At 47.0% G+C, this 27,740-nt stretch overlaps 21 non-coding genes across 21 annotated transcripts; all 21 read left to right on the top strand.

The window, feature by feature from the left end:
- The first annotated feature begins 274 nt into the window (after positions 1–274).
- TRNAL-CAA (transfer RNA leucine (anticodon CAA)) lies at positions 275–386 on the top strand. Its single transcript has 2 exons — positions 275–312; positions 341–386. It is a non-coding gene; the product is annotated as a tRNA-Leu (tRNA).
- Positions 387–2,294: 1,908 nt separating this feature from the next.
- TRNAP-AGG (transfer RNA proline (anticodon AGG)) lies at positions 2,295–2,366 on the top strand. The gene has a single exon. It is a non-coding gene; the product is annotated as a tRNA-Pro (tRNA).
- Positions 2,367–2,752: 386 nt separating this feature from the next.
- TRNAV-AAC (transfer RNA valine (anticodon AAC)) lies at positions 2,753–2,825 on the top strand. The gene has a single exon. It is a non-coding gene; the product is annotated as a tRNA-Val (tRNA).
- Positions 2,826–3,113: 288 nt separating this feature from the next.
- TRNAL-CAA (transfer RNA leucine (anticodon CAA)) lies at positions 3,114–3,225 on the top strand. Its single transcript has 2 exons — positions 3,114–3,151; positions 3,180–3,225. It is a non-coding gene; the product is annotated as a tRNA-Leu (tRNA).
- A 1,908-nt stretch (positions 3,226–5,133) lies between these two features.
- Positions 5,134–5,205, top strand: TRNAP-AGG (transfer RNA proline (anticodon AGG)). The gene has a single exon. It is a non-coding gene; the product is annotated as a tRNA-Pro (tRNA).
- A 2,253-nt stretch (positions 5,206–7,458) lies between these two features.
- Positions 7,459–7,531, top strand: TRNAV-UAC (transfer RNA valine (anticodon UAC)). Its single transcript has one exon. It is a non-coding gene; the product is annotated as a tRNA-Val (tRNA).
- A 2,766-nt stretch (positions 7,532–10,297) lies between these two features.
- TRNAV-UAC (transfer RNA valine (anticodon UAC)) lies at positions 10,298–10,370 on the top strand. Its single transcript has one exon. It is a non-coding gene; the product is annotated as a tRNA-Val (tRNA).
- Positions 10,371–11,630: 1,260 nt separating this feature from the next.
- TRNAL-CAA (transfer RNA leucine (anticodon CAA)) lies at positions 11,631–11,742 on the top strand. The gene is made up of 2 exons: positions 11,631–11,668; positions 11,697–11,742. It is a non-coding gene; the product is annotated as a tRNA-Leu (tRNA).
- A 937-nt stretch (positions 11,743–12,679) lies between these two features.
- TRNAP-CGG (transfer RNA proline (anticodon CGG)) lies at positions 12,680–12,751 on the top strand. The gene has a single exon. It is a non-coding gene; the product is annotated as a tRNA-Pro (tRNA).
- Positions 12,752–13,136: 385 nt separating this feature from the next.
- TRNAV-UAC (transfer RNA valine (anticodon UAC)) lies at positions 13,137–13,209 on the top strand. Its single transcript has one exon. It is a non-coding gene; the product is annotated as a tRNA-Val (tRNA).
- Positions 13,210–14,470: 1,261 nt separating this feature from the next.
- Positions 14,471–14,582, top strand: TRNAL-CAA (transfer RNA leucine (anticodon CAA)). The gene is made up of 2 exons: positions 14,471–14,508; positions 14,537–14,582. It is a non-coding gene; the product is annotated as a tRNA-Leu (tRNA).
- Positions 14,583–16,490: 1,908 nt separating this feature from the next.
- On the top strand, positions 16,491–16,562 carry TRNAP-AGG (transfer RNA proline (anticodon AGG)). Its single transcript has one exon. It is a non-coding gene; the product is annotated as a tRNA-Pro (tRNA).
- A 386-nt stretch (positions 16,563–16,948) lies between these two features.
- TRNAV-AAC (transfer RNA valine (anticodon AAC)) lies at positions 16,949–17,021 on the top strand. The gene has a single exon. It is a non-coding gene; the product is annotated as a tRNA-Val (tRNA).
- A 2,766-nt stretch (positions 17,022–19,787) lies between these two features.
- On the top strand, positions 19,788–19,860 carry TRNAV-AAC (transfer RNA valine (anticodon AAC)). Its single transcript has one exon. It is a non-coding gene; the product is annotated as a tRNA-Val (tRNA).
- A 288-nt stretch (positions 19,861–20,148) lies between these two features.
- TRNAL-CAA (transfer RNA leucine (anticodon CAA)) lies at positions 20,149–20,260 on the top strand. The gene is made up of 2 exons: positions 20,149–20,186; positions 20,215–20,260. It is a non-coding gene; the product is annotated as a tRNA-Leu (tRNA).
- Positions 20,261–21,197: 937 nt separating this feature from the next.
- TRNAP-CGG (transfer RNA proline (anticodon CGG)) lies at positions 21,198–21,269 on the top strand. The gene has a single exon. It is a non-coding gene; the product is annotated as a tRNA-Pro (tRNA).
- A 385-nt stretch (positions 21,270–21,654) lies between these two features.
- Positions 21,655–21,727, top strand: TRNAV-UAC (transfer RNA valine (anticodon UAC)). The gene has a single exon. It is a non-coding gene; the product is annotated as a tRNA-Val (tRNA).
- A 441-nt stretch (positions 21,728–22,168) lies between these two features.
- On the top strand, positions 22,169–22,240 carry TRNAP-AGG (transfer RNA proline (anticodon AGG)). Its single transcript has one exon. It is a non-coding gene; the product is annotated as a tRNA-Pro (tRNA).
- Positions 22,241–24,491: 2,251 nt separating this feature from the next.
- On the top strand, positions 24,492–24,564 carry TRNAV-UAC (transfer RNA valine (anticodon UAC)). Its single transcript has one exon. It is a non-coding gene; the product is annotated as a tRNA-Val (tRNA).
- A 1,260-nt stretch (positions 24,565–25,824) lies between these two features.
- TRNAL-CAA (transfer RNA leucine (anticodon CAA)) lies at positions 25,825–25,936 on the top strand. Its single transcript has 2 exons — positions 25,825–25,862; positions 25,891–25,936. It is a non-coding gene; the product is annotated as a tRNA-Leu (tRNA).
- A 937-nt stretch (positions 25,937–26,873) lies between these two features.
- On the top strand, positions 26,874–26,945 carry TRNAP-CGG (transfer RNA proline (anticodon CGG)). The gene has a single exon. It is a non-coding gene; the product is annotated as a tRNA-Pro (tRNA).
- The last annotated feature ends 795 nt before the right edge of the window (positions 26,946–27,740 follow it).

Genomic DNA, 27,740 nt, shown 5'->3' with positions numbered 1-27,740 from the left:
CTTTTATGTGCACCCTCTAAAACCTTAGTATCTCAATGCAAGCTTAAGAAGAGGCGGTCCTTGAACCCAGCGAGCCGTGGGAAACTTCCTTTACTTTTGCATGACGAAACAAAGTAATCCGCATCCATCAGTGGTCGCTCTTGTGCCTAGCTTTTTTTTTGTCATGCCATGTTGTATTGTGGGGTCTTTACACTTGTGACATTGCTGTGAACGTTGTAAGTGCAAACATTGGCAGGTGCAGTCAGAAGAGTCAGATCTGTGCACACCCAGGGCTGTCAGGATGGCCGAGTGGTCTAAGGCGCCAGACTCAAGAGAGCTTTATCTTCAGTGCAACTGAGACTTCTGGTCTCCTCATGGAGGCGTGGGTTCAAATCCCACTTCTGACAGGTTTCTTTTACACCCTTAAATCGTCCTGTTTTTTGCAGTGCATTCCCCACACACCACAATCTTTGCACGGACCTGTAACATATGACGAGAAATCCACCAACGATCAGGCTGGGCCCTCAATCACAATTCCATGTATTTCTGGAAGGGATACCTCAGGCACACCTTCCGTTAAATTTGCACTTCATCACACAAACTGCCGTGCTGGTTTCTCATTAAGCAGTTGATCTCATCTTTGTTGTGAGGCTCTCCTGCCACCTTTTGGGCGGAGAAGGCACTGTCCCTGCAACAACACAGGCAGACATGTTCAACAGGGCTTCCTGGTTATGTGGGAGGAGCAGATTGTCATTGGTCCCCCCTTGCGAATTTTAATTTACATAAGGAAGACAGAGAGGTAGCTGGGAGTAGGCAGTACACACGGACATTGAACTCTATCTTGTGATTTGCAGCCAATTCTAGATTGAGGCAGGAGGAAAGGAGGTGACTTGCCCAAAAATGGCCATCCTGGGAATTCAGCCACCCTGGGGCTCCCAGGTTAGTGTTTCAGTCCTGAGAGCCACTCATATAAATCTCGCCTGATCGAGCCTGATCGAGCGCTGAGTGAGCGTGTTTGAATCCAAGAATCAAATGCCTCTGTCTTAGGAGCAAGAATTGGCAGGCCCTCCCTTGCATCTGGGGTGGAAGTCTATGGGGCAAGTGTCCAGGACTTGCAGAGGAGTACAAGTGCCAAAAAGTGCCTGCAGTTCTCATCAGCGCCTTTTTTCTGCTCTCTGGCAGCTAGGATATCGACTGATCCCTTCCTTGCAAGAGTGAAAAAAACAACACCTTGAGAGAAAACATGACTTTGTGTGGTTCACATAGAGAGAGAGCAGCCAAATAGCCCTGCTTTGTTTCTGAAAGACGCATCAGAAATTGCTTAAAATGCCGACTGGGGAATCAGGCTCGTTGGTCTAGGGTTATGATTCTCGCTTCGGGTGCGAGAGGTCCCGGGTTCAAATCCCGGACGAGCCCATGCTGTGGAATTATTTTTAGGCTGCTTATTATATAGGGCCATTTCTTCTTTTCAATGCTATAAGACGCCGTGTATGGTGAGAAAGTTCCTTTCCCTCTATGCTATTTCCCACTTTTGGCGTATAGAATTTCAGTGCCGGACTTCTTTGCAACTGCTTTTCTGGGGTGGACCATCAGTGTAGGAAAATTAAATGCAAAGTGTTTTTCTAGTGTGGTTTCATGTATGGTTTTAAAATCGCCTTTTGGAATAAAAGTGGTCCTCGTTCCTTTCTTCCAAAGAAAGAGATCGGGTAAGGAGGGTCCAACTTTGAGCTTCATGGACATTGGCCCTTGGTCTGTGCATTCCAGCCCACTACATGCCAAGAAGATTCCTGCAAGCGTGTCTGTTTCTGTAGTGTAGTGGTTATCACGTTCGCTTTACACGCGAAAGGTCCCTGGTTCGAGACTGGGCAGAAACAGCAGCTTTCTGTTTTTCACACAGTTTGCATTTACTCTCTCAACTTATAGGAAAGCTGAGATAATGGAAGCTGTCTATCCCTCACCAGCGTGACGTACTGTGCTCCAGGGGCATCAGTGACAGCTCAAAAAGAGAAGTGACGATAGTTTGCGCTATTCGTTTGCACGTCCTTGTGTACTGAAGGTTGGGCATACTTCATGAAAGCAAGGCATGAGAGCAGAAATGGTTTTATTGACCTCACCGAGAGCATACACCTAGAACAAACAAAATGTCTGAAGGATAGAGGCATTTTCATTTCTTGTTCGATGACGGCCATGGAAAAGACAGCAACCATATTGCAGAAGAGAGCAACATGTGCAGTTGCTTGCTTTGGGTGAAGCATTCACTATCTCGCTGCCAATAACCCCCGGAGCCGGTGCGAAAGGCGACTCTTGTGTGCCTCGGCTCGTTGGTCTAGGGGTATGATTCTCGCTTAGGGTGCGAGAGGTCCCGGGTTCAAATCCCGGACGAGCCCTTTTTCAGAGGTAAACATACGAATCCTACTCAAAACTCACAATGCCTGACTATTTCTCATTACACTCGCCGCATTGTTGCACAAAATATTTTGAACCTCATAAGAAACATGGATCACCATGCTTTTTCTGCCTTCATGCTTAGTCTGTGTGTGTCCCAGGTGATGCTTTCCCAAGCTTTACTTGCTGCCATTTAGGCATCAGATATTTGTCTGTTGATGCCTGCATAAGTCAATTTTTAATACGTCTAATTGCAAGCATGTTGGCTGATATCTCTGCAGTTTTCACACTTGCTCCTCGCTTTCTGAGTGGCTGCTGATACAGCAGAATAGAAGTAGAGAGAATCCTTGAGAGGAACCTTGCTCTAACAGTAAAACACAACAAGTGAGCTTCTGTAGTGTAGTGGTCATCACGTTCGCCTAACACGCGAAAGGTCCCCGGTTCGAGACCGGGCAGAAACACTGTGCATGAGCTGCTTTTATGTGCACCCTCTAAAACCTTATTATCTCAATGCAAGCTTAAGAAGAGGCGGTCCTTGAACCCAGCGAGCCGTGGGAAACTTCCTATACTTTTGCAAGACGAAACAAAGTAATCCGCATCCATCAGTGGTCGCTCTTGTGCCTAGCTTTTTTTTTGTCATGCCATGTTGTATTGTGGGGTCTTTACACTTGTGACATTGCTGTGAACGTTGTAAGTGCAAACATTGGCAGGTGCAGTCAGAAGAGTCAGATCTGTGCACACCCAGGGCTGTCAGGATGGCCGAGTGGTCTAAGGCGCCAGACTCAAGAGAGCTTGATCTTCAGTGCAACTGAGACTTCTGGTCTCCTCATGGAGGCGTGGGTTCAAATCCCACTTCTGACAGGTTTCTTTTACACCCTTAAATCGTCCTGTTTTTTGCAGTGCATTCCCCACACACCACAATCTTTGCACGGACCTGTAACATATGACGAGAAATCCACCAACGATCAGGCTGGGCCCTCAATCACAATTCCATGTATTCCTGGAAGGGACACCTCAGGCACACCTTCTGTTAAATTTGCACTCCATCACACAAACTGCCGTGCTGGTTTCTCATTAAGCAGTTGATCCCATCTTTGTTGTGAGGCTCTCCTGCCACCTTTTGGGCGGAGAAGGCACTGTCCCTGCAACAACACAGGCAGACATGTTCAACAGGGCTTCCTGGTTATGTGGGAGGAGCAGATTGTCATTGGTCCCCCCTTGCGAATTTTAATTTACATAAGGAAGACAGAGAGGTATCTGGGAGTAGGCAGTACACACGGACATTGAACTCTATCTTGTGATTTGCAGCCAATTCTAGATTGAGGCAGGAGGAAAGGAGGTGACTTGCCCAAAAATGACCATCCTGGGAATTCAGCCACCCTGGGGCTCCCAGGTTAGTGTTTCAGTCCTGCGAGCCACTCATATAAATCTCGCCTGATCGAGCCTGATCGAGCACTGAGTGAGCGTGTTTGAATCCAAGAATCAAATGCCTCTGTCTTAGGAGCAAGAATTGGCAGGCCCTCCCTTGCATCTGGGGTGGAAGTCTATGGGGCAAGTGTCCAGGACTTGCAGAGGAGTACAAGTGCCAGAAAGTGCCTGCAGTTCTCATCAGCGCCTTTTTTCTGCTCTCTGGCAGCTAGGATATCGACTGATCCCTTCCTTGCAAGAGTGAAAAAAACAACACCTTGAGAGAAAACATGACTTTGTGTGGTTCACATAGAGAGAGAGCAGCCAAATAGCCCTGCTTTGTTTCTGAAATACGCATCAGAAATTGCTTAAAATGCCGACTGGGGAATCAGGCTTGTTGGTCTAGGGCTATGATTCTCGCTTCGGGTGCGAGAGGTCCCGGGTTCAAATCCCGGACAAGCCCATGCTGTGGAATTATTTTTAGGCTGCTTATTATATAGGGCCATTTCTTCTTTTCAATGCTATAAGACGCCGTGTATGGTGATAAAGTTCCTTTCCCTCTACGCTATTTCCCACTTTTGGCGTATAGAATTTCAGTGCCGGACTTCTTTGCAACTGCTTTTCTGGGGTGGACCATCAGTGTAGGAAAATTAAATGCAAAGTGTTTTTCTAGTGTGGTTTCAGGTATGGTTTTAAAATCGCCTTTTGGAATAAAAGTGGTCCTCGTTCCTTTCTTCCAAAGAAAGAGATCAGGTAAGGAGGGTCCAACTTTGAGCTTCATGGACATTGGCCCTTGGTCTGTGCATTCCAGCCCACTACATGCCAAGAAGATTCCTGCAAGCGTGTCTGTTTCTGTAGTGTAGTGGTTATCACGTTCGCTTTACACGCGAAAGGTCCCTGGTTCAAGACAGGGCAGAAACAGCAGCTTTCTGTTTTTCACACAGTTTGCATTTACTCTCTCAACTTATAGGAAAGCTGAGATAATGGAAGCTGTCTATCCCTCACCAGCGTGATGTACTGTGCTCCAGGGGCATCAGTGACAGCTCAAAAAGAGAAGTGACGATAGTTTGCGCTATTCGTTTGCACGTCCTTGTGTACTGAAGGTTGGGCCTACTTCATGAAAGCAAGGCATGAGAGCAGAAATGGTTTTATTGACCTCACCGAGAGCATACACCTAGAACAAACAAAATGTCTGAAGGATAGAGGCATTTTCATTTCTTGTTCGATGACGGCCATGGAAAAGACAGCAACCATATTGCAGAAGAGAGCAGCATGTGCAGTTGCTTGCTTTGGGTGAAGCATTCACTAACTCGCTGCCAATAACCCCCGGAGCCGGTGCGAAAAGCGACTCTTGTGTGCCTCGGCTTGTTGGTCTAGGGGTATGATTCTCGCTTAGGGTGCGAGAGGTCCCGGGTTCAAATCCCGGACGAGCCCTTTTTCAGAGGTAAACATACGAATCCTACTCAAAACTCACAATGCCTGACTATTTCTCATTACACTCGCCGCATTGTTGCACAAAATATTTTGAACCTCATCAGAAACATGGATCACCATGCTTTTTCTGCCTTCATGCTTAGTCTGTGTGTGTCCCAGGTGATGCTTTCCCAAGCTGTACTTGCTGGCATTTAGGCATCAGATATTTGTCTGTCGATGCCTGCATAAGTCAATTTTTAATACGTCTAATTGCAAGCATGTTGGCTGATATCTCTGCAGTTTTCACACTTGCTCCTCGCTTTCTGAGTGGCTGCTGATACAGCAGAATAGAAGTAGAGAGAATCCTTGAGAGGAACCTTGCTCTAACAGTAAAACACAGCAAGTGAGTTTCTGTAGTGTAGTGGTCATCACGTTTGCCTAACACGCGAAAGGTCCCCGGTTTGAGACCGGGCAGAAACACTGTGCATGAGCTGCTTTTATGTGCACTCTCTAAAACCTTATTATCTCAATGCAAGCTTAAGAAGAGGCGGTCTTTGAACCCAGCGAGCCGTGGGAAACTTCCTTTACTTTTGCAAGACGAAACAAAGTAATCCGCATCCATCAGTGGTCGCTCTTGTGCCTAGCTTTTTTTTTGTCATGCCATGTTGTATTGTGGGGTCTTTACACTTGTGACATTGCTGTGAACGTTGTAAGTGCAAACATTGGCAGGTGCAGTCAGAAGAGTCAGATCTGTGCACACCCGGGGCTGTCAGGATGGGCGAGTGGTCTAAGGCGCCAGACTCAAGAGAGCTTGATCTTCAGTGCAACTGAGACTTCTGGTCTCCTCATGGAGGCGTGGGTTCAAATCCCACTTCTGACAGGTTTCTTTTACACCCTTAAATCGTCCTGTTTTTTGCAGTGCATTCCCCACACACCACAATCTTTGCACGGACCTGTAACATATGACGAGAAATCCACCAACGATCAGGCTGGGCCCTCAATCACAATTCCATGTATTCCTGGAAGGGACACCTCAGGCACACCTTCTGTTAAATTTGCACTCCATCACACAAACTGCCGTGCTGGTTTCTCATTAAGCAGTTGATCCCATCTTTGTTGTGAGGCTCTCCTGCCACCTTTTGGGCGGAGAAGGCACTGTCCCTGCAACAACACAGGCAGACATGTTCAACAGGGCTTCCTGGTTATGTGGGAGGAGCAGATTGTCATTGGTCCCCACTTGCGAATTTTAATTTACATAAGGAAGACAGAGAGGTAGCTGGGAGTAGGCAGTACACACGGACATTGAACTCTATCTTGTGATTTGCAGCCAATTCTAGATTGAGGCAGGAGGAAAGGAGGTGACTTGCCCAAAAATGGCCATCCTGGGAATTCAGCCACCCTGGGGCTCCCAGGTTAGTGTTTCAGTCCTGCGAGCCACTCATATAAATCTCGCCTGATCGAGCCTGATCGAGCGCTGAGTGAGCGTGTTTGAATCCAAGAATCAAATGCCTCTGTCTTAGGAGCAAGAATTGGAAGGCCCTCCCTTGCATCTGGGGTGGAAGTCTATGGGTCAAGTGTCCAGGACTTGCAGAGGAGTACAAGTGCCAGAAAGTGCCTGCAGTTCTCATCAGCGCCTTTTTTCTGCTCTCTGGCAGCTAGGATATCGACTGATCCCTTCCTTGCAAGAGTGAAAAAAACAACACCTTGAGAGAAAACATGACTTTGTGTGGTTCACATAGAGAGAGAGCAGCCAAATAGCCCTGCTTTGTTTCTGAAAGACGCATCAGAAATTGCTTAAAATGCCGACTGGGGAATCAGGCTCGTTGGTCTAGGGGTATGATTCTCGCTTCGGGTGCGAGAGGTCCCATGTTCAAATCCCGGACGAGCCCATGCTGTGGAATTATTTTTAGGCTGATTATTATATAGGGCCATTTCTTCTTTTCAATGCTATAAGACGCCGTGTATGGTGATAAAGTTCCTTTCCCTCTATGCTATTTCCCACTTTTGGCGTATAGAATTTCAGTGCCGGACTTCTTTGCAACTGCTTTTCTGGGGTGGACCATCAGTGTAGGAAAATTAAATGCAAAGTGTTTTTCTAGTGTGGTTTCAGGTATGGTTTTAAAATCGCCTTTTGGAATAAAAGTGGTCCTCGTTCCTTTCTTCCAAAGAAAGAGATCGGGTAAGGAGGGTCCAACTTTGAGCTTCATGGACATTGGCCCTTGGTCTGTGCATTCCAGCCCACTACATGTCAAGAAGATTCCTGCAAGCGTGTCTGTTTCTGTAGTGTAGTGGTTATCACGTTCGCTTTACACGCGAAAGGTCCCTGGTTCGAGACCGGGCAGAAACAGCAGCTTTCTGTTTTTCACACAGTTTGCATTTACTCTCTCGACTTATAGGAAAGCTGAGATAATGGAAGCTGTCTATCCCTCACCAGAGTGACGTACTGTGCTCCAGGGGCATCAGTGACAGCTCAAAAAGAGAAGTGACGATAGTTTGCGCTATTCGTTTGCACGTCCTTGTGTACTGAAGGTTGGGCCTACTTCATGAAAGCAAGGCATGAGAGCAGAAATGGTTTTATTGACCTCACCGAGAGCATACACCTAGAACAAACAAAATGTCTGAAGGATAGAGGCATTTTCATTTCTTGTTCGATGACGGCCATGGAAAAGACAGCAACCATATTGCAGAAGAGAGCAACATGTGCAGTTGCTTGCTTTGGGTGAAGCATTCACTAACTCGCTGTCAATAACCCCCGGAGCCGGTGCGAAAAGCGACTCTTGTGTGCCTCGGCTCGTTGGTCTAGGGGTATGATTCACGCTTAGGGTGCGAGAGGTCCCGGGTTCAAATCCCGGACGAGCCCTTTTTCAGAGGTAAACATACGAATCCTACTCAAAACTCACAATGCCTGACTATTTCTCATTACACTCGCCGCATTGTTGCACAAAATATTTTGAACCTCATCAGAAACATGGATCACCATGCTTTTTCTGCCTTCATGCTTAGTCTGTGTGTGTCCCAGGTGATGCTTTCCCAAGCTGTACTTGCTGGCATTTAGGCATCAGATATTTGTCTGTCGATGCCTGCATAAGTCAATTTTTAATACGTCTAATTGCAAGCATGTTGGCTGATATCTCTGCAGTTTTCACACTTGCTCCTCGCTTTCTGAGTGGCTGCTGATACAGCAGAATAGAAGTAGAGAGAATCCTTGAGAGGAACCTTGCTCTAACAGTAAAACACAGCAAGTGAGTTTCTGTAGTGTAGTGGTCATCACGTTTGCCTAACACGCGAAAGGTCCCCGGTTTGAGACCGGGCAGAAACACTGTGCATGAGCTGCTTTTATGTGCACTCTCTAAAACCTTATTATCTCAATGCAAGCTTAAGAAGAGGCGGTCTTTGAACCCAGCGAGCCGTGGGAAACTTCCTTTACTTTTGCAAGACGAAACAAAGTAATCCGCATCCATCAGTGGTCGCTCTTGTGCCTAGCTTTTTTTTTGTCATGCCATGTTGTATTGTGGGGTCTTTACACTTGTGACATTGCTGTGAACGTTGTAAGTGCAAACATTGGCAGGTGCAGTCAGAAGAGTCAGATCTGTGCACACCCAGGGCTGTCAGGATGGGCGAGTGGTCTAAGGCGCCAGACTCAAGAGAGCTTGATCTTCAGTGCAACTGAGACTTCTGGTCTCCTCATGGAGGCGTGGGTTCAAATCCCACTTCTGACAGGTTTCTTTTACACCCTTAAATCGTCCTGTTTTTTGCAGTGCATTCCCCACACACCACAATCTTTGCACGGACCTGTAACATATGACGAGAAATCCACCAACGATCAGGCTGGGCCCTCAATCACAATTCCATGTATTCCTGGAAGGGACACCTCAGGCACACCTTCTGTTAAATTTGCACTCCATCACACAAACTGCCGTGCTGGTTTCTCATTAAGCAGTTGATCCCATCTTTGTTGTGAGGCTCTCCTGCCACCTTTTGGGCGGAGAAGGCACTGTCCCTGCAACAACACAGGCAGACATGTTCAACAGGGCTTCCTGGTTATGTGGGAGGAGCAGATTGTCATTGGTCCCCACTTGCGAATTTTAATTTACATAAGGAAGACAGAGAGGTAGCTGGGAGTAGGCAGTACACACGGACATTGAACTCTATCTTGTGATTTGCAGCCAATTCTAGATTGAGGCAGGAGGAAAGGAGGTGACTTGCCCAAAAATGGCCATCCTGGGAATTCAGCCACCCTGGGGCTCCCAGGTTAGTGTTTCAGTCCTGCGAGCCACTCATATAAATCTCGCCTGATCGAGCCTGATCGAGCGCTGAGTGAGCGTGTTTGAATCCAAGAATCAAATGCCTCTGTCTTAGGAGCAAGAATTGGAAGGCCCTCCCTTGCATCTGGGGTGGAAGTCTATGGGGCAAGTGTCCAGGACTTGCAGAGGAGTACAAGTGCCAGAAAGTGCCTGCAGTTCTCATCAGCGCCTTTTTTCTGCTCTCTGGCAGCTAGGATATCGACTGATCCCTTCCTTGCAAGAGTGAAAAAAACAACACCTTGAGAGAAAACATGACTTTGTGTGGTTCACATAGAGAGAGAGCAGCCAAATAGCCCTGCTTTGTTTCTGAAAGACGCATCAGAAATTGCTTAAAATGCCGACTGGGGAATCAGGCTCGTTGGTCTAGGGGTATGATTCTCGCTTCGGGTGCGAGAGGTCCCATGTTCAAATCCCGGACGAGCCCATGCTGTGGAATTATTTTTAGGCTGATTATTATATAGGGCCATTTCTTCTTTTCAATGCTATAAGACGCCGTGTATGGTGATAAAGTTCCTTTCCCTCTATGCTATTTCCCACTTTTGGCGTATAGAATTTCAGTGCCGGACTTCTTTGCAACTGCTTTTCTGGGGTGGACCATCAGTGTAGGAAAATTAAATGCAAAGTGTTTTTCTAGTGTGGTTTCAGGTATGGTTTTAAAATCGCCTTTTGGAATAAAAGTGGTCCTCGTTCCTTTCTTCCAAAGAAAGAGATCGGGTAAGGAGGGTCCAACTTTGAGCTTCATGGACATTGGCCCTTGGTCTGTGCATTCCAGCCCACTACATGTCAAGAAGATTCCTGCAAGCGTGTCTGTTTCTGTAGTGTAGTGGTTATCACGTTCGCTTTACACGCGAAAGGTCCCTGGTTCGAGACCGGGCAGAAACAGCAGCTTTCTGTTTTTCACACAGTTTGCATTTACTCTCTCGACTTATAGGAAAGCTGAGATAATGGAAGCTGTCTATCCCTCACCAGAGTGACGTACTGTGCTCCAGGGGCATCAGTGACAGCTCAAAAAGAGAAGTGACGATAGTTTGCGCTATTCGTTTGCACGTCCTTGTGTACTGAAGGTTGGGCCTACTTCATGAAAGCAAGGCATGAGAGCAGAAATGGTTTTATTGACCTCACCGAGAGCATACACCTAGAACAAACAAAATGTCTGAAGGATAGAGGCATTTTCATTTCTTGTTCGATGACGGCCATGGAAAAGACAGCAACCATATTGCAGAAGAGAGCAACATGTGCAGTTGCTTGCTTTGGGTGAAGCATTCACTAACTCGCTGCCAATAACCCCCGGAGCCGGAGCGAAAGGCGACTCTTGTGTGCCTCGGCTCGTTGGTCTAGGGGTATGATTCACGCTTAGGGTGCGAGAGGTCCCGGGTTCAAATCCCGGACGAGCCCTTTTTCAGAGGTAAACATACGAATCCTACTCAAAACTCACAATGCCTGACTATTTCTCATTACACTCGCCGCATTGTTGCACAAAATATTTTGAACCTCATAAGAAACATGGATCACCATGCTTTTTCTGCCTTCATGCTTAGTCTGTGTGTGTCCCAGGTGATGCTTTCCCAAGCTGTACTTGCTGGCATTTAGGCATCAGATATTTGTCTGTCGATGCCTGCATAAGTCAATTTTTAATACGTCTAATTGCAAGCATGTTGGCTGATATCTCTGCAGTTTTCACACTTGCTCCTCGCTTTCTGAGTGGCTGCTGATACAGCAGAATAGAAGTAGAGAGAATCCTTGAGAGGAACCTTGCTCTAACAGTAAATCACAACAAGTGAGTTTTTGTAGTGTAGTGGTCATCACGTTCGCCTAACACGCGAAAGGTCCCCGCTTCGAGACCGGGCAGAAACACTGTGCATGAGCTGCTTTTATGTGCACCCTCTAAAACCTTATTATCTCAATGCAAGCTTAAGAAGAGGCGGTCCTTGAACCCAGCGACCCGTGGGAAACTTCCTTTACTTTTGCAAGACGAAACAAAGTAATCCGCATCCATCAGTGGTCGCTCTTGTGCCTAGCTTTTTTTTTGTCATGCCATGTTGTATTGTGGGGTCTTTACACTTGTGACATTGCTGTGAAACTTGTAAGTGCAAACATTGGCAGGTGCAGTCAGAAGAGTCAGATCTGTGCACACCCAGGGCTGTCAGGATGGCCGAGTGGTCTAAGGCGCCAGACTCAAGAGAGCTTGATCTTCAGTGCAACTGAGACTTCTGGTCTCCTCATGGAGGCGTGGGTTCAAATCCCACTTCTGACAGGTTTCTTTTACACCCTTAAATCGTCCTGTTTTTTGCAGTGCATTCCCCACACACCACAATCTTTGCACGGACCTGTAACATATGACGAGAAATCCACCAACGATCAGGCTGGGCCCTCAATCACAATTCCATGTATTCCTGGAAGGGATACCTCGGGCACACCTTCCGTTAAATTTGCACTCCATCACACAAACTGCCGTGCTGGTTTCTCATTAAGCAGTTGATCCCATCTTTGTTGTGAGGCTCTCCTGCCACCTTTTGGGCGGAGAAGGCACTGTCCCTGCAACAACACAGGCAGACATGTTCAACAGGGCTTCCTGGTTATGTGGGAGGAGCAGATTGTCATTGGTCCCCCCTTGCGAATTTTAATTTACATAAGGAAGACAGAGAGGTAGCTGGGAGTAGGCAGTACACACGGACATTGAACTCTATCTTGTGATTTGCAGCCAATTCTAGATTGAGGCAGGAGGAAAGGAGGTGACTTGCCCAAAAATGGCCATCCTGGGAATTCAGCCACCCTGGGGCTCCCAGGTTAGTGTTTCAGTCCTGCGAGCCACTCATATAAATCTCGCCTGATCGAGCCTGATCGAGCGCTGAGTGAGCGTGTTTGAATCCAAGAATCAAATGCCTCTGTCTTAGGAGCAAGAATTGGCAGGCCCTCCCTTGCATCTGGGGTGGAAGTCTATGGGGCAAGTGTCCAGGACTTGCAGAGGAGTACAAGTGCCAGAAAGTGCCTGCAGTTCTCATCAGCGCCTTTTTTCTGCTCTCTGGCAGCTAGGATATCGACTGATCCCTTCCTTGCAAGAGTGAAAAAAACAACACCTTGAGAGAAAACATGACTTTGTGTGGTTCACATAGAGAGAGAGCAGCCAAATAGCCCTGCTTTGTTTCTGAAAGACGTATCAGAAATTGCTTAAAATGACGACTGGAGAATCAGGCTCGTTGGTCTAGGGGTATGATTCTCGCTTCGGGTGCGAGAGGTCCCGGGTTCAAATCCCGGACGAGCCCATGCTGTGGAATTATTTTTAGGCTGCTTATTATATAGGGCCATTTCTTCTTTTCAATGCTATAAGACGCCGTGTATGGTGAGAAAGTTCCTTTCCCTCTATGCTATTTCCCACTTTTGGCGTATAGAATTTCAGTGCCGGACTTCTTTGCAACTGCTTTTCTGGGGTGGACCATCAGTGTAGGAAAATTAAATGCAAAGTGTTTTTCTAGTGTGGTTTCAGGTATGGTTTTAAAATCGCCTTTTGGAATAAAAGTGGTCCTCGTTCCTTTCTTCCAAAGAAAGAGATCGGGTAAGGAGGGTCCAACTTTGAGCTTCATGGACATTGGCCCTTGGTCTGTGCATTCCAGCCCACTACATGCCAAGAAGATTCCTGCAAACGTGTCTGTTTCTGTAGTGTAGTGGTTATCACGTTCGCTTTACACGCGAAAGGTCCCTGGTTCGAGACCGGGCAGAAACAGCAGCTTTCTGTTTTTCACACAGTTTGCATTTACTCTCTCAACTTATAGGAAAGCTGAGATAATGGAAGCTGTCTATCCCTCACCAGCGTGACGTACTGTGCTCCGGGGGCATCAGTGACAGCTCAAAAAGAGAAGTGACGATAGATTGCGCTATTCGTTTGCACGTCCTTGTGTACTGAAGGTTGGGCCTACTTCATGAAAGCAAGGCATGAGAGCAGAAATGGTTTTATTGACCTCACCGAGAGCATACACCTAGAACAAACAAAATGTCTGAAGGATAGAGGCATTTTCATTTCTTGTTCGATGACGGCCATGGAAAAGACAGCAACCATATTGCAGAAGAGAGCAGCATGTGCAGTTGCTTGCTTTGGGTGAAGCATTCACTAACTCGCTGCCAATAACCCCCGGAGCCGGTGCGAAAAGCGACTCTTGTGTGCCTCGGCTCGTTTGTCTAGGGGTATGATTCTCGCTTAGGGTGCGAGAGGTCCCGGGTTCAAATCCCGGACGAGCCCTTTTTCAGAGGTAAACATACGAATCCTACTCAAAACTCACAATGCCTGACTATTTCTCATTACACCTCGCCGCATTGTTGCACAAAATATTTTGAACCTCATAAGAAACATGGATCACCATGCTTTTTCTGCCTTCATGCTTAGTCTGTGTGTGTCCCAGGTGATACTTTCCCAAGCTGTACTTGCTGGCATTTAGGCATCAGATATTTGTCTGTCGATGCCTGCATAAGTCAATTTTTAATACGTCTAATTGCAAGCATGTTGGCTGATATCTCTGCAGTTTTCACACTTGCTCCTCGCTTTCTGAGTGGCTGCTGATACAGCAGAATAGAAGTAGAGAGAATCCTTGAGAGGAACCTTGCTCTAACAGTAAAACACAGCAAGTGAGTTTCTGTAGTGTAGTGGTCATCACGTTCGCCTAACACGCAAAAGGTCCCCGGTTCGAGACCGGGCAGAAACACTGTGCATGAGCTGCTTTTATGTGCACCCTCTAAAACCTTAGTATCTCAATGCAAGCTTAAGAAGAGGCGGTCCTTGAACCCAGCGAGCCGTGGGAAACTTCCTTTACTTTTGCATGACGAAACAAAGTAATCCGCATCCATCAGTGGTCGCTCTTGTGCCTAGCTTTTTTTTTGTCATGCCATGTTGTATTGTGGGGTCTTTACACTTGTGACATTGCTGTGAACGTTGTAAGTGCAAACATTGGCAGGTGCAGTCAGAAGAGTCAGATCTGTGCACACCCAGGGCTGTCAGGATGGCCGAGTGGTCTAAGGCGCCAGACTCAAGAGAGCTTTATCTTCAGTGCAACTGAGACTTCTGGTCTCCTCATGGAGGCGTGGGTTCAAATCCCACTTCTGACAGGTTTCTTTTACACCCTTAAATCGTCCTGTTTTTTGCAGTGCATTCCCCACACACCACAATCTTTGCACGGACCTGTAACATATGACGAGAAATCCACCAACGATCAGGCTGGGCCCTCAATCACAATTCCATGTATTTCTGGAAGGGATACCTCAGGCACACCTTCCGTTAAATTTGCACTTCATCACACAAACTGCCGTGCTGGTTTCTCATTAAGCAGTTGATCTCATCTTTGTTGTGAGGCTCTCCTGCCACCTTTTGGGCGGAGAAGGCACTGTCCCTGCAACAACACAGGCAGACATGTTCAACAGGGCTTCCTGGTTATGTGGGAGGAGCAGATTGTCATTGGTCCCCCCTTGCGAATTTTAATTTACATAAGGAAGACAGAGAGGTAGCTGGGAGTAGGCAGTACACACGGACATTGAACTCTATCTTGTGATTTGCAGCCAATTCTAGATTGAGGCAGGAGGAAAGGAGGTGACTTGCCCAAAAATGGCCATCCTGGGAATTCAGCCACCCTGGGGCTCCCAGGTTAGTGTTTCAGTCCTGAGAGCCACTCATATAAATCTCGCCTGATCGAGCCTGATCGAGCGCTGAGTGAGCGTGTTTGAATCCAAGAATCAAATGCCTCTGTCTTAGGAGCAAGAATTGGCAGGCCCTCCCTTGCATCTGGGGTGGAAGTCTATGGGGCAAGTGTCCAGGACTTGCAGAGGAGTACAAGTGCCAAAAAGTGCCTGCAGTTCTCATCAGCGCCTTTTTTCTGCTCTCTGGCAGCTAGGATATCGACTGATCCCTTCCTTGCAAGAGTGAAAAAAACAACACCTTGAGAGAAAACATGACTTTGTGTGGTTCACATAGAGAGAGAGCAGCCAAATAGCCCTGCTTTGTTTCTGAAAGACGCATCAGAAATTGCTTAAAATGCCGACTGGGGAATCAGGCTCGTTGGTCTAGGGTTATGATTCTCGCTTCGGGTGCGAGAGGTCCCGGGTTCAAATCCCGGACGAGCCCATGCTGTGGAATTATTTTTAGGCTGCTTATTATATAGGGCCATTTCTTCTTTTCAATGCTATAAGACGCCGTGTATGGTGAGAAAGTTCCTTTCCCTCTATGCTATTTCCCACTTTTGGCGTATAGAATTTCAGTGCCGGACTTCTTTGCAACTGCTTTTCTGGGGTGGACCATCAGTGTAGGAAAATTAAATGCAAAGTGTTTTTCTAGTGTGGTTTCATGTATGGTTTTAAAATCGCCTTTTGGAATAAAAGTGGTCCTCGTTCCTTTCTTCCAAAGAAAGAGATCGGGTAAGGAGGGTCCAACTTTGAGCTTCATGGACATTGGCCCTTGGTCTGTGCATTCCAGCCCACTACATGCCAAGAAGATTCCTGCAAGCGTGTCTGTTTCTGTAGTGTAGTGGTTATCACGTTCGCTTTACACGCGAAAGGTCCCTGGTTCGAGACTGGGCAGAAACAGCAGCTTTCTGTTTTTCACACAGTTTGCATTTACTCTCTCAACTTATAGGAAAGCTGAGATAATGGAAGCTGTCTATCCCTCACCAGCGTGACGTACTGTGCTCCAGGGGCATCAGTGACAGCTCAAAAAGAGAAGTGACGATAGTTTGCGCTATTCGTTTGCACGTCCTTGTGTACTGAAGGTTGGGCCTACTTCATGAAAGCAAGGCATGAGAGCAGAAATGGTTTTATTGACCTCACCGAGAGCATACACCTAGAACAAACAAAATGTCTGAAGGATAGAGGCATTTTCATTTCTTGTTCGATGACGGCCATGGAAAAGACAGCAACCATATTGCAGAAGAGAGCAACATGTGCAGTTGCTTGCTTTGGGTGAAGCATTCACTAACTCGCTGCCAATAACCCCCGGAGCCGGTGCGAAAGGCGACTCTTGTGTGCCTCGGCTCGTTGGTCTAGGGGTATGATTCTCGCTTAGGGTGCGAGAGGTCCCGGGTTCAAATCCCGGACGAGCCCTTTTTCAGAGGTAAACATACGAATCCTACTCAAAACTCACAATGCCTGACTATTTCTCATTACACTCGCCGCATTGTTGCACAAAATATTTTGAACCTCATAAGAAACATGGATCACCATGCTTTTTCTGCCTTCATGCTTAGTCTGTGTGTGTCCCAGGTGATGCTTTCCCAAGCTTTACTTGCTGCCATTTAGGCATCAGATATTTGTCTGTTGATGCCTGCATAAGTCAATTTTTAATACGTCTAATTGCAAGCATGTTGGCTGATATCTCTGCAGTTTTCACACTTGCTCCTCGCTTTCTGAGTGGCTGCTGATACAGCAGAATAGAAGTAGAGAGAATCCTTGAGAGGAACCTTGCTCTAACAGTAAAACACAACAAGTGAGCTTCTGTAGTGTAGTGGTCATCACGTTCGCCTAACACGCGAAAGGTCCCCGGTTCGAGACCGGGCAGAAACACTGTGCATGAGCTGCTTTTATGTGCACCCTCTAAAACCTTATTATCTCAATGCAAGCTTAAGAAGAGGCGGTCCTTGAACCCAGCGAGCCGTGGGAAACTTCCTTTACTTTTGCAAGACGAAACAAAGTAATCCGCATCCATCAGTGGTCGCTCTTGTGCCTAGCTTTTTTTTTGTCATGGCATTTTGTATTGTGGGGTCTTTACACTTGTGACATTGCTGTGAACGTTGTAAGTGCAAACATTGGCAGGTGCAGTCAGAAGAGTCAGATCTGTGCACACCCAGGGCTGTCAGGATGGCCGAGTGGTCTAAGGCGCCAGACTCAAGAGAGCTTGATCTTCAGTGCAACTGAGACTTCTTGTCTCCTCATGGAGGCGTGGGTTCAAATCCCACTTCTGACATGTTTCTTTTACACCCTTAAATCGTCCTGTTTTTTGCAGTGCATTCCCCACACACCACAATCTTTGCACGGACCTGTAACATATGACGAGAAATCCACCAACGATCAGGCTGGGCCCTCAATCACAATTCCATGTATTTCTGGAAGGGATACCTCAGGCACACCTTCCGTTAAATTTGCACTCCATCACACAAACTGCCGTGCTGGTTTCTCATTAAGCAGTTGATCCCATCTTTGTTGTGAGGCTCTCCTGCCACCTTTTGGGCGGAGAAGGCACTGTCCCTGCAACAACACAGGCAGACATGTTCAACAGGGCTTCCTGGTTATGTGGGAGGAGCAGATTGTCATTGGTCCCCCCTTGCGAATTTTAATTTACATAAGGAAGACAGAGAGGTAGCTGGGAGTAGGCAGTACACACGGACATTGAACTCTATCTTGTGATTTGCAGCCAATTCTAGATTGAGGCAGGAGGAAAGGAGGTGACTTGCCCAAAAATGGCCATCCTGGGAATTCAGCCACCCTGGGGCTCCCAGGTTAGTGTTTCAGTCCTGAGAGCCACTCATATAAATCTCGCCTGATCGAGCCTGATCGAGCGCTGAGTGAGCGTGTTTGAATCCAAGAATCAAATGCCTCTGTCTTAGGAGCAAGAATTGGCAGGCCCTCCCTTGCATCTGGGGTGGAAGTCTATGGGGCAAGTGTCCAGGACTTGCAGAGGAGTACAAGTGCCAGAAAGTGCCTGCAGTTCTCATCAGCGCCTTTTTTCTGCTCTCTGGCAGCTAGGATATCGACTGATCCCTTCCTTGCAAGAGTGAAAAAAACAACACCTTGAGAGAAAACATGACTTTGTGTGGTTCACATAGAGAGAGAGCAGCCAAATAGCCCTGCTTTGTTTCTGAAAGACGCATCAGAAATTGCTTAAAATGCTGACTGGGGAATCAGGCTCGTTGGTCTAGGGGTATGATTCGCGCTTCGGGTGCGAGAGGTCCCGGGTTCAAATCCCGGACGAGCCCATGCTGTGGAATTATTTTTAGGCTGCTTATTATATAGGGCCATTTCTTCTTTTCAATGCTATAAGACGCCGTGTATGGTGATAAAGTTCCTTTCCCTCTACGCTATTTCCCACTTTTGGCGTATAGAATTTCAGTGCCGGACTTCTTTGCAACTGCTTTTCTGGGGTGGACCATCAGTGTAGGAAAATTAAATGCAAAGTGTTTTTCTAGTGTGGTTTCAGGTATGGTTTTAAAATCGCCTTTTGGAATAAAAGTGGTCCTCGTTCCTTTCTTCCAAAGAAAGAGATCGGGTAAGGATGGTCCAACTTTGAGCTTCATTGACATTGGCCCTTGGTCTGTGCATTCCAGCCCACTACATGCCAAGAAGATTCCTGCAAGCGTGTCTGTTTCTGTAGTGTAGTGGTTATCACGTTCGCTTTACACGCGAAAGGTCCCTGCTTCGAGACCGGGCAGAAACAGCAGCTTTCTGTTTTTCACACAGTTTGCATTTACTCTCTCAACTTATAGGAAAGCTGAGATAATGGAAGCTGTCTATCCCTCACCAGCGTGACGTACTGTGCTCCAGGGGCATCAGTGACAGCTCAAAAAGAGAAGTGACGATAGATTGCGCTATTCGTTTGCACGTCCTTGTGTACTGAAGGTTGGGCCTACTTCATGAAAGCAAGGCATGAGAGCAGAAGTGGTTTTATTGACCTCACCGAGAGCATACACCTAGAACAAACAAAATGTCTGAAGGATAGAGGCATTTTCATTTCTTGTTCGATGACGGCCATGGAAAAGACAGCAACCATATTGCAGAAGAGAGCAGCATGTGCAGTTGCTTGCTTTGGGTGAAGCATTCACTAACTCGCTGCCAATAACCCCCGGAGCCGGTGCGAAAAGCGACTCTTGTGTGCCTCGGCTCGTTTGTCTAGGGGTATGATTCTCGCTTAGGGTGCGAGAGGTCCCGGGTTCAAATCCCGGACGAGCCCTTTTTCAGAGGTAAACATACGAATCCTACTCAAAACTCACAATGCCTGACTATTTCTCATTACACTCGCCGCATTGTTGCACAAAATATTTTGAACCTCATAAGAAACATGGATCACCATGCTTTTTCTGCCTTCATGCTTAGTCTGTGTGTGTCCCAGGTGATACTTTCCCAAGCTGTACTTGCTGGCATTTAGGCATCAGATATTTGTCTGTCGATGCCTGCATAAGTCAATTTTTAATACGTCTAATTGCAAGCATGTTGGCTGATATCTCTGCAGTTTTCACACTTGCTCCTCGCTTTCTGAGTGGCTGCTGATACAGCAGAATAGAAGTAGAGAGAATCCTTGAGAGGAACCTTGTTCTAACAGTAAAACACAGCAAGTGAGTTTCTGTAGTGTAGTGGTCATCACGTTCGCCTAACACGCGAAAGGTCCCCGGTTCGAGACCGGGCAGAAACACTGTGCATGAGCTACTTTTATGTGCACCCTCTAAAACCTTAGTATCTCAATGCAAGCTTAAGAAGAGGCGGTCCTTGAACCCAGCGAGCCGTGGGAAACTTCCTTTACTTTTGCAAGACGAAACAAAGTAATCCGCATCCATCAGTGGTCGCTCTTGTGCTTAGCTTTTTTTTTGTCATGCCATGTTGTATTGTGGGGTCTTTACACTTGTGACATTGCTGTGAACGTTGTAAGTGCAAACATTGGCAGGTGCAGTCAGAAGAGTCAGATCTGTGCACACCCAGGGCTGTCAGGATGGCCGAGTGGTCTAAGGCGCCAGACTCAAGAGAGCTTGATCTTCAGTGCAACTGAGACTTCTGGTCTCCTCATGGAGGCGTGGGTTCAAATCCCACTTCTGACAGGTTTCTTTTACACCCTTAAATCGTCCTGTTTTTTGCAGTGCATTCCCCACACACCACAATCTTTGCACGGACCTGTAACATATGACGAGAAATCCACCAACGATCAGGCTGGGCCCTCAATCACAATTCCATGTATTCCTGGAAGGGACACCTCAGGCACACCTTCTGTTAAATTTGCACTCCATCACACAAACTGCTGTGCTGGTTTCTCATTAAGCAGTTGATCCCATCTTTGTTGTGAGGCTCTCCTGCCACCTTTTGGGCGGAGAAGGCACTGTCCCTGCAACAACACAGGCAGACATGTTCAACAGGGCATCCTGGTTATGTGGGAGGAGCACATTGTCATTGGTCCCACCTTGCGAATTTTAATTTACATATGGAAGACAGAGAGGTAGCTGGGAGTAGGCAGTACACACGGACATTGAACTCTATCTTGTGATTTGCAGCCAATTCTAGATTGAGGTAGGAGGAAAGGAGGTGACTTGCCCAAAAATGGCCATCCTGGGAATTCAGCCACCCTGGGGCTCCCAGGTTAGTGTTTCAGTCCAGCGAGCCACTCATATAAATCTCGCCTGATCGAGCCTGATCGAGCGCTGAGTGAGCGTGTTTGAATCCAAGAATCAAATGCCTCTGTCTTAGGAGCAAGAATTGGCAGGCCCTCCCTTGCATCTGGGGTGGAAGTCTATGGGGCAAGTGTCCAGGACTTGCAGAGGAGTACAAGTGCCAGAAAGTGCCTGCAGTTCTCATCAGCGTCTTTTTTCTGTTCTCTGGCAGCTAGGATATCGACTGATCCCTTCCTTGCAAGAGTGAAAAAAACAACACCTTGAGAGAAAACATGACTTTGTGTGGTTCACATAGAGAGAGAGCAGCCAAATAGCCCTGCTTTGTTTCTGAAAGACGCATCAGAAATTGCATAAAATGCCAACTGGGGAATCAGGCTCGTTGGTCTAGGGGTATGATTCTCGCTTCGGGTGTGAGAGGTCCCGGGTTCAAATCCCGGACGAGCCCTTGCTGTGGAATTATTTTTAGGCTGCTTATTATATAGGGCCATTTCTTCTTTTCAATGCTATAAGACGCCGTGTATGCTGAGAAAGTTCCTTTCCCTCTACGCTATTTCCCACTTTTGGCGTATAGAATTTCAGTGCCGGACTTCTTTGCAACTGCTTTTCTGGGGTGGACCATCAGTGTAGGAAAATTAAATGCAAAGTGTTTTTCTAGTGTGGTTTCAGGTATGGTTTTAAAATCGCCTTTTGGAATAAAAGTGGTCCTCGTTCCTTTCTTCCAAAGAAAGAGATTGGGTAAGGAGGGTCCAACTTTGAGCTTCATGGACATTGGCCCTTGGTCTGTGCATTCCAGCCCACTACATCCCAAGAAGATTCCTGAAAGCGTGTCTGTTTCTGTAGTGTAGTGGTTATCATGTTCGCTTTACACGCGAACGGTCCCTGGTTCGAGACCGGGCAGAAACAGCAGCTTTCTGTTTTTCACACAGTTTGCATTTACTCTCTCAACTTATAGGAAAGCTGAGATAATGGAAGCTGTCTATCCCTCACCAGCGTGACGTACTGTTCTCCAGGGGCATCAGTGACAGCTCAAAAAGAGAAGTGACGATAGTTTGCACTATTCGTTTGCACGTCCTTGTGTACTGAAGGTTGGGCCTACTTCATGAAAGCAAGGCATGAGAGCAGAAATGGTTTTATTGACCTCACCGAGAGCATACACCTAGAACAAACAAAATGTCTGAAGGATAGAGGCATTTTCATTTCTTGTTCGATGACGGCCATGGAAAAGACAGCAACCATATTGCAGAAGAGAGCAGCATGTGCAGTTGCTTGCTTTGGGTGAAGCATTCACTAACTCGCTGCCAATAACCCCCGGAGCCGGTGCGAAAGGCCACTCTTGTGTGCCTCGGCTCGTTGGTCTAGGGGTATGATTCTCGCTTAGGGTGCGAGAGGTCCCGGGTTCAAATCCCGGACGAGCCCTTTTTCAGAGGTAAACATACGAATCCTACTCAAAACTCACAATGCCTGACTATTTCTCATTACACTCGCCGCATTGTTGCACAAAATATTTTGAACCTCATAAGAAACATGGATCACCATACTTTTTCTGCCTTCATGCTTAGTCTGTGTGTGTCCCAGGTGATGTTTCCCAAGCTGTACTTGCTGGCATTTAGGCATCAGATATTTGTCTGTCGATGCCTGCATAAGTCAATTTTTAATACGTCTAATTGCAAGCATGTTGGCTGATATCTCTGCAGTTTTCACACTTGCTCCTCGCTTTCTGAGTGGCTGCTGATACAGCAGAATAGAAGTAGAGAGAATCCTTGAGAGGAACCTTGCTCTAACAGTAAAACACAGCAAGTGAGTTTCTGTAGTGTAGTGGTCATCACGTTCGCCTAACACGCGAAAGGTCCCCGGTTCGAGACTGGGCAGAAACACTGTGCATGAGCTGCTTTTATGTGCACCCTCTAAAACCTTATTATCTCAATGCAAGCTTAAGAAGAGGCGGTCCTTGAATCCAGCGAGCCGTGGGAAACTTCATTTACTTTTGCAAGACGAAACAAAGTAATCCGCATCCATCAGTGGTCGCTCTTGTGCCTAGCTTTTTTTTGTCATGCCATGTTGTATTGTGGGGTCTTTACACTTGTGACATTGCTGTGAACGTTGTAAGTGCAAACATTGGCAGGTGCAGTCAGAAGAGTCAGATCTGTGCACACCCAGGGCTGTCCGGATGGCCGAGTGGTCTAAGGCGCCAGACTCAAGAGAGCTTGATCTTCAGTGCAACTGAGACTTCTGGTCTCCTCATGGAGGCGTGGGTTCAAATCCCACTTCTGACAGGTTTCTTTTACACCCTTAAATCGTCCTGTTTTTTGCAGTGCATTCCCCACACACCACAATCTTTGCACGGACCTGTAACATATGACGAGAAATCCACCAACGATCAGGCTGGGCCCTCAATCACAATTCCATGTATTCCTGGAAGGGATACCTCAGGCACACCTTCCGTTAAATTTGCACTCCATCACACAAACTGCCGTGCTGGTTTCTCATTAAGCAGTTGATCCCATCTTTGTTGTGAGGCTCTCCTGCCACCTTTTGGGCGGAGAAGGCACTGTCCCTGCAACAACACAGGCAGACATGTTCAACAGGGCTTCCTGGTTATGTGGGAGGAGCAGATTGTCATTGGTCCCCCCTTGCGAATTTTAATTTACATAAGGAAGACAGAGAGGTAGCTGGGAGTAGGCAGTACACACGGACATTGAACTCTATCTTGTGATTTGCAGCCAATTCTAGATTGAGGCAGGAGGAAAGGAGGTGACTTGCCCAAAAATGGCCATCCTGGGAATTCAGCCACCCTGGGGCTCCCAGGTTAGTGTTTCAGTCCTGCGAGCCACTCATATAAATCTCGCCTGATCGAGCCTGATCGAGCGCTGAGTGAGCGTGTTTGAATCCAAGAATCAAATGCCTCTGTCTTAGGAGCAAGAATTGGCAGGCCCTCCCTTGCATCTGGGGTGAAAGTCTATGGGGCAAGTGTCCAGGAGTTGCAGAGGAGTACAAGTGCCAGAAAGTGTCTGCAGTTCTCATCAGCGCCTTTTTTCTGCTCTCTGGCAGCTAGGATATAGACTGATCCCTTCCTTGCAAGAGTGAAAAAAACAACACCTTGAGAGAAAACATGACTTTGTGTGGTTCACATAGAGAGAGAGCAGCCAAATAGCCCTGCTTTGTTTCTGAAAGACGCATCAGAAATTGCTTAAAATGCTGACTGGGGAATCAGGCTCGTTGGTCAAGGGGTATGATTCTCGCTTCGGGTGCGAGAGGTCCTCGGTTCAAATCCCGGACGAGCCCATGCTGTGGAATTATTTTTAGGCTGCTTATTATATAGGGCCATTTCTTCTTTTCAATGCTATAAGACGCCGTGTATGGTGAGAAAGTTCCTTTCCCTCTACGCTATTTCCCACTTTTGGCGTATAGAATTTCAGTGCCGGACTTCTTTGCAACTGCTTTTCTGGGGTGGACCATCAGTGTAGGAAAATTAAATGCAAAGTGTTTTTCTAGTGTGGTTTCAGGTATGGTTTTAAAATCGCCTTTTGGAATAAAAGTGGTCCTCGTTCCTTTCTTCCAAAGAAAGAGATCGGGTAAGGAGGGTCCAACTTTGAGCTTCATGGACATTGGCCCTTGGTCTGTGCATTCCAGCCCACTACATGCCAAGAAGATTCCTGCAAGCGTGTCTGTTTCTGTAGTGTAGTGGTCATCACGTTTGCTTTACACGCGAAAGGTCCCTGGTTCGAGACCGGGCAGAAACAGCAGCTTTCTGTTTTTCACACAGTTTGCATTTACTCTCTCAACTTATAGGAAAGCTGAGATAATGGAAGCTGTCTATCCCTCACCAGCGTGAAGTACTGTGCTCCAGGGGCATCAGTGACAGCTCAAAAAGAGAAGTGACGATAGTTTGCGCTATTCGTTTGCACGTCCTTGTGTACTGAAGGTTGGGCCTACTTCATGAAAGCAAGGCATGAGAGCAGAAATGGTTTTATTGACCTTACCGAGAGCATACACCTAGAACAAACAAAATGTCTGAAGGATAGAGGCATTTTCATTTCTTGTTCGATGACGGCCATGGAAAAGACAGCAACCATATTGCAGAAGAGAGCAGCATGTGCAGTTGCTTGCTTTGGGTGAAGCATTCACTAACTCGCTGCCAATAACCCCCGGAGCCGGTGCGAAAGGCGACTCTTGTGTGCCTCGGCTTGTAGGTCTAGGGGTATGATTCACGCTTAGGGTGCGAGAGGTCCCGGGTTCAAATCCCGGACGAGCCCTTTTTCAGAGGAAAACATACGAATCCCACTCAAAACTCACAATGGCTGACTATTTCTCATTACACTCGCCGCATTGTTGCACAAAATATTTTGAACCTCATAAGAAACATGGATCACCATGCTTTTTCTGCCTTCATGCTTAGTCTGTGTGTGTCCCAGGTGATGCTTTCCCAAGCTGTACTTGCTGGCATTTAGGCATCAGATATTTGTCTGTCGATGCCTGCATAAGTCAATTTTTAATACGTCTAATTGCAAGCATGTTGGCTGATATCTCTGCAGTTTTCACACTTGCTCCTCGCTTTCTGAGTGGCTGCTGATACAGCAGAATAGAAGTAGAGAGAATCCTTGAGAGGAACCTTGCTCTAACAGTAAAACACAACAAGTGAGTTTCTGTAGTGTAGTGGTCATCACGTTCGCCTAACACGCGAAAGGTCCCCGGTTCGAGACTGGGCAGAAACACTGTGCATGAGCTGCTTTTATGTGCACCCTCTAAAACCTTATTATCTCAATGCAAGCTTAAGAAGAGGCGGTCCTTGAACCCAGCGAGCCGTGGGAAACTTCCTTTACTTTTGCAAGACGAAACAAAGTAATCCGCATCCATCAGTGGTCGCTCTTGTGCATAGCTTTTTTTTTGTCATGCCATGTTGTATTGTGGGGTCTTTACACTTGTGACATTGCTGTGAACGTTGTAAGTGCAAACATTGGCAGGTGCAGTCAGAAGAGTCAGATCTGTGCACACCCAGGGCTGTCAGGATGGCCGAGTGGTCTAAGGCGCCAGACTCAAGAGAGCTTGATCTTCAGTGCAACTGAGACTTCTGGTCTCCTCATGGAGGCGTGGGTTCAAATCCCACTTCTGACAGGTTTCTTTTACACCCTTAAATCGTCCTGTTTTTTGCAGTGCATTCCCCACACACCACAATCTTTGCACGGACCTGTAACATATGACGAGAAATCCACCAACGATCAGGCTGGGCCCTCAATCACAATTCCATGTATTTCTGGAAGGGATACCTCAGGCACACCTTCCGTTAAATTTGCACTCCATCACACAAACTGCCGTACTGGTTTCTCATTAAGCAGTTGATCCCATCTTTGTTGTGAGGCTCTCCTGCCACCTTTTGGGCGGAGAAGGCACTGTCCCTGCAACAACACAGGCAGACATGTTCAACAGGGCTTCCTGGTTATGTGGGAGGAGCAGATTGTCATTGGTCCCCCCTTGCAAATTTTAATTTACATAAGGAAGACAGAGAGGTAGCTGGGAGTAGGCAGTACACACGGACATTGAACTCTATCTTGTGATTTGCAGCCAATTCTAGATTGAGGCAGGAGGAAAGGAGGTGACTTGCCCAAAAATGGCCATCCTGGGAATTCAGCCACCCTGGGGCTCCCAGGTTAGTGTTTCAGTCCTGCGAGCCACTCATATAAATCTCGCCTGATCGAGCCTGATCGAGCGCTGAGTGAGCGTGTTTGAATCCAAGAATCAAATGCCTCTGTCTTAGGAGCAATAATTGGCAGGCCCTTCCTTGCATCTGGGGTGGAAGTCTATGGGGCAAGTGTCCAGGACTTGCAGAGGAGTACAAGTGCCAGAAAGTGCCTGCAGTTCTCATCAGCGCCTTTTTTCTGCTCTCTGGCAGCTAGGATATCGACTGATCCCTTCCTTGCAAGAGTGAAAAAAACAACACCTTGATAGAAAACATGACTTTGTGTGGTTCACATAGAGAGAGAGCAGCCAAATAGCCCTGCTTTGTTTCTGAAAGACGCATCAGAAATTGCTTAAAATGCCGACTTGGGAATCAGGCTCGTTGGTCTAGGGGTATGATTCTCGCTTCGGGTGCGAGAGGTCCCGGGTTCAAATCCCGGACGAGCCTATGCTGTGGAATTATTTTTAGGCTGCTTATTATATAGGGCCATTTCTTCTTTTCAATGCTATAAGACGCCGTGTTTGGTGAGAAAGTTCCTTTCCCTCTATGCTATTTCCCACTTTTGGCGTATAGAATTTCAGTGCCGGACTTCTTTGCAACTGCTTTTCTGGGGTGGACCATCAGTGTAGGAAAATTAAATGCAAAGTGTTTTTCTAGTGTGGTTTCAGGTATGGTTTTAAAATCGCCTTTTGGAATAAAAGTGGTCCTCGTTCCTTTCTTCCAAAGAAAGAGATCGGGTAAGGAGGGTCCAACTTTGAGCTTCATGGACATTGGCCCTTGGTCTGTGCATTCCAGCCCACTACATGCCAAGAATATTCCTGCAAGCGTGTCTGTTTCTGTAGTGTAGTGGTTATCACGTTCGCTTTAAACGCGAAAGGTCCCTGGTTCGAGACCGGGCAGAAACAGCAGCTTTCTGTTTTTCACACAGTTTGCATTTACTCTCTCAACTTATAGGAAAGCTGAGATAATGGAAGCTGTCTATCCCTCACCAGCGTGACGAACTGTGCTCCAGGGGCATCAGTGACAGCTCAAAAAGAGAAGTGACGATAGTTTGCGCTATTCGTTTGCACGTCCTTGTGTACTGAAGGTTGGGCCTACTTCATGAAAGCAAGGCATGAGAGCAGAAATGGTTTTATTGACCTCACCGAGAGCATACACCTAGAACAAACAAAATGTCTGAAGGATAGAGGCATTTTCATTTCTTGTTCGATGACGGCCATGGAAAAGACAGCAACCATATTG

The sequence above is a fragment of the Triturus cristatus genome, chromosome 10 (assembly GCF_964204655.1).
Source record: "Triturus cristatus chromosome 10, aTriCri1.1, whole genome shotgun sequence".
NCBI classification, from domain to species: Eukaryota; Metazoa; Chordata; class Amphibia; order Caudata; family Salamandridae; genus Triturus; species Triturus cristatus.
This window is presented reverse-complemented; position numbering and strand designations above follow the sequence as displayed.